Here is a 4,909-nt window from a genome sequence, read left to right as displayed (position 1 = left end):
CTTAGCTAAACAGGTGGAAGATCTATCCAATTTGGTTATATTATATCATGGACTCGAAAAACGGATCTGAATTTGACTGAAATGCACGATCTTCACAGGTATCACTTTTCACGATACCTAAAAGGTGGAATAGCGATTTTCGAACCATTTCCTATAAGAGAATGGTTTCCATTACTTTGAGAAATGGATTCTTATATCAAACTATAGCTATTGCATTAAAGAAGAAAAGAAACTAATAGAAGTCGAAGACGCGGAATGATAGTGAATAGAGAGAAAGATTCTTCTGATTTTCTTGTTTCTATCTACTAGACGCCGTAGAGAATTGAGAATTTTCATGTCTTTCAATTCTCGTACTCGTAATTGGAAAGTTATGGAAGGAGACCCATCATTTTGCAATGAAAACAACATATAAAACTCTGGACAATTTCGAAATCAGGCCAAGCGTCTTAATACATATGCAAAAAAATTCATTATTGGCCCACCATTGATTAGAAGATTTAGCTTGTATGAATCGCTATTGGTTTGATACGAATAATGACAATCGTTTCAGTATGTTAAGGATACAGATGTATCCACAATTCATTTAGAGTTACTTAATAGTCTATTTCTTATACCATATCTCTATCCCGTGAAATTCTCGAGCCAAAAGATGGATGCATATGCTGTGTTTCATTTTGCTAAATGATATCAATTAAATGGTGTATCAATTCCATAAATTGCATATAGCAATAAATAAATCAGCAAAATTCTTTCTAATATTTTAGATAGAAGAAACATTTCTTCTATCTAAAATATTAGAAAGAATGTACCCTTCTATCCAAATCCAATTTGCATCGATAAAATAAATCCAAATTCCAGTAGTAGATGAATAATTGCAAATTTGTGTGTGTACGAGATTAGAATAACTTCAAAATAACTGACATAATTTTGTATTTTTCCTGATCAGAAAAATACATGAAAAAGAAAGGAGGTAGAAAAATTTTTGGATTTATGGTTAAAGAAGAAAAAGAAGAAAACAGGGGTTCTGTTGAATTTCAAGTATTCAGTTTCACCAATAAGATACGGAGACTTGCTTCACATTTGGAATTACACAAAAAAGATTTTTCATCGGAAAGAGGTCTACGAAGACTTTTGGGAAAACGTCGACGTTTGCTGGCTTATTTGGCAAAGAAAAATAGAGTACGTTATAAGAAATTAATCGGTCAGTTGAATATTCGGGAGCAGTAATTTAATCGTTCAAATTTTTTTCTTGTTTTATTATTTTTTTAGTAGTCTTATAGTAGTCTTAGATTTTTCATTTTGATGAGCCTCGCTTTGAGGAATTCATGGAATAATCCATTTTCATGGAATAATGAATTAAGGAAGAAAGGATATGAGTCTACCGCTTACAAGAAAAGATCTCATGATAGTCAATATGGGCCCTCAACACCCATCAATGCATGGTGTTCTTCGACTGATCGTTACTCTCGATGGTGAGGATGTTATTGATTGTGAACCCATATTAGGGTATTTACACAGAGGAATGGAAAAAATCGCGGAAAACCGAACTATTATACAATACTTACCTTATGTAACAAGGTGGGATTATTTAGCTACTATGTTTACAGAAGCAATAACAGTAAATGCACCAGAATTCTTGGAGAATATTCAAATACCACAAAGAGCCAGCTATATTAGGGTAATTATGTTAGAATTAAGCCGGATAGCTTCTCACTTGCTATGGCTTGGACCTTTTATGGCGGATCTCGGCGCACAGACTCCTTTTTTCTATATTTTTAGAGAGAGAGAATTAATATATGATCTATTTGAAGCTGCTACAGGTATGCGAATGATGCACAATTACTTTCGCATCGGAGGAGTAGCCGCCGATCTACCTTATGGATGGATCGATAAATGTTTAGATTTCTGTGATTATTTTTTACGCGGAGTTGTTGAATATCAACAACTTATTACACAGAATCCAATTTTTTTAGAGCGAGTTGAAGGAGTAGGTTTTATTAGCGGAGAAGAAGCAGTAAATTGGGGCTTATCGGGACCGATGTTACGAGCTTCTGGAATACAATGGGATCTTCGTAAAGTAGATCCTTATGAGTCTTACAACCAATTTGATTGGAAAGTCCAATGGCAAAAAGAAGGGGATTCGTTAGCTCGCTATTTAGTACGAATTGGTGAAATGAGGGAATCCATCAAAATAATTCAACAAGCTGTAGAAAAAATTCCTGGAGGACCTTATGAAAATTTAGAAGTCCGACGCTTTAAGAAAGAAAATAATTCTGAATGGAATGATTTTGAGTATAAATTTCTTGGTAAAAAACCTTCGCCCAATTTTGAATTGTCAAGACAAGAGCTTTATGTAAGAGTAGAAGCCCCAAAAGGTGAATTAGGGATTTATCTAGTAGGAGATGATAGCCTTTTCCCCTGGAGATGGAAAATCCGTCCACCCGGGTTTATTAATTTGCAAATTCTTCCTCAGCTAGTTAAAAAAATGAAATTGGCTGATATCATGACGATATTAGGTAGTATAGATATCATTATGGGGGAAGTTGATCGTTGAAATGATAATAGATAGGGTAGAGGTAGAAACTATCAATTCTTTTTCGAAATTGGAATTATTAAAAGAAGTCTATGGACTGATATCGATTCTACCCATTTTGACCCTCCTTTTGGGAATAACAATAGAGGTACTCGTAATTGTGTGGTTAGAAAGAGAAATATCTGCGTCGATACAACAACGTATTGGTCCTGAATATGCTGGCCCCCTGGGCCTGCTTCAAGCTATAGCAGATGGGACTAAGCTACTTTTTAAAGAAGATATTCTGCCATCCCGAGGAGATATTTCTTTATTTAGCATTGGACCCTCTATAGCAGTCATATCAGTTTTATTAAGTTTTTTAGTTATCCCTTTGGGATATCATTTTGTTTTAGCCGATCTTAGTATTGGTGTTTTTTTATGGATTGCCATTTCAAGTATAGCTCCTATTGGTCTTCTTATGGCAGGATATAGCTCAAATAATAAATATTCTTTTTCAGGCGGTCTACGAGCTGCTGCTCAATCCATTAGTTATGAAATACCATTAACTTTTTGTGTGCTAGCAATATCTCTACGTGTGATTCGTTAAAATAGATCTTTTTCCTATAAAATCCATTAACTATTTATATTCCTTTTCTTATTTAGTATTTGGGTTGGTAAGTTAAACTAGATAGCTATATGAGTGAAACAAAACAGCTTATAAATTTGTAGTAAAAAGAAAAAATCTCATTTCCTACGTACAAGAAAAAAGTGGAAGTAAACATAAGCAGTGTAAACTCTTTATCCCAAGGTTGATATTTTTTAATTAGTCATCATATCTTGAAGCGGCCAAGAATAAAGGATTCACGATATGGAATTCCATTACTAGAATACTCCTAGTTATTACTATAACTTAATAATCCATAAGAAGAATCCACCAAAAGTTAGTGAAGGGTTAGGAACACTAAAGTACATAAAGGATTAGTAATGGAAAATCTAAAACATTAGAGATTTTTGCCCATAAAAGGAATCATAATAAGGACTTGCAATTTGTAGAAATTATCAAGTAGTACTTTCTTCGGATTCCGATCCAGAGTATGTTCCCATTCACTTGTTAAGGAAATGGCTATCAAGAACGAATTAACCCTTTATCCATTTTTTCTTTTTAAATACCCCCTCCCTGGGGAAAGAAGAATAGTAAAAAAGATATGGAGTGCACTAGAAAAAATTTTCATTATTTCCTTCCTCTATCCATATTCATGCAGAATTGCTCATGAACTAATACCCAACTCTTTCCATTTATTAATTGAATTCCTATAACAAGTAACAAGTGTTTTATTCCAAGATTAAGTTATTACTGAACAAAGAAAAATTTTCATTATATTATAAAGGATGAGATCAATTCGGAAGCGCTTTTTCTTATTCTAGCAGACGGAATTCCTTTGGTCTAATTTAGGACTTTCAAATCTATTTTATTTTATCTAATTCTATCTACGCCCCCGGGGCTAGGAACAAAACAGTCCTTTCCTTTTTCTGATCATAGAGAAGCCGTATGAAGCTAAGGTTTCATGTACGGTTTTGAAATAGCGGTGGGAACTGTGATGTTATCACCGACTATGATTATCTAACAGTTCAAGTACAGTTGATATAGTTGAAGCACAGTCAAAATACGGTTTTTTTGGATGGAATATTTGGCGTCAGCCTATAGGTTTTCTGGTTTTTTTAATTTCTTCTTTGGCAGAATGTGAAAGATTACCCTTTGATTTACCAGAAGCGGAGGAAGAATTAGTAGCAGGTTACCAAACTGAATATTCCGGTATCAAATATGGTTTATTTTATCTTGTTTCTTACCTAAATTTATTAGTTTCTTCTTTATTTGTAACAGTTCTCTACTTGGGCGGGTGGAATTTATCTATTCCCTATATATCCTTTTTTGATTTTTTCCAAATGAATAAAGCAGTTGGAATTTTGGAAATGACAATGGGTATATTTATTACATTAACTAAAGCTTATTTATTTCTCTTCATTTCTATCACAATAAGATGGACTTTACCGAGGATGAGAATGGATCAGTTATTAAATCTTGGATGGAAATTTCTTTTACCTATTTCCCTGGGCAATCTCTTATTAACAACCTCTTCTCAACTTGTTTCACTATAAATAAGATAATACAATAATAGTAAGAATATTTTCAACACAAAAGCTCTCTCAAACAAGAGAAAGAAACATATCTTTTTCATAGATATTTAGAATGAATATGTTCCCTATGGTAACTGGGTTCATGAGTTATGGTCAACAAACAATACGTGCTACAAGGTACATAGGTCAAAGTTTCATAACTACCTTATCCCACACAAATCGTTTACCTATAACGATTCACTACCCTTATGAAAAATCAAT

The sequence above is a fragment of the Triticum urartu genome, unplaced genomic scaffold, assembly GCF_056163025.1.
Source record: "Triticum urartu cultivar PI428250 unplaced genomic scaffold, HENAU_Tu73 scaffold1067, whole genome shotgun sequence".
Classification (NCBI taxonomy): Eukaryota; Viridiplantae; Streptophyta; class Magnoliopsida; order Poales; family Poaceae; genus Triticum; species Triticum urartu.
This window is presented reverse-complemented; position numbering follows the sequence as displayed.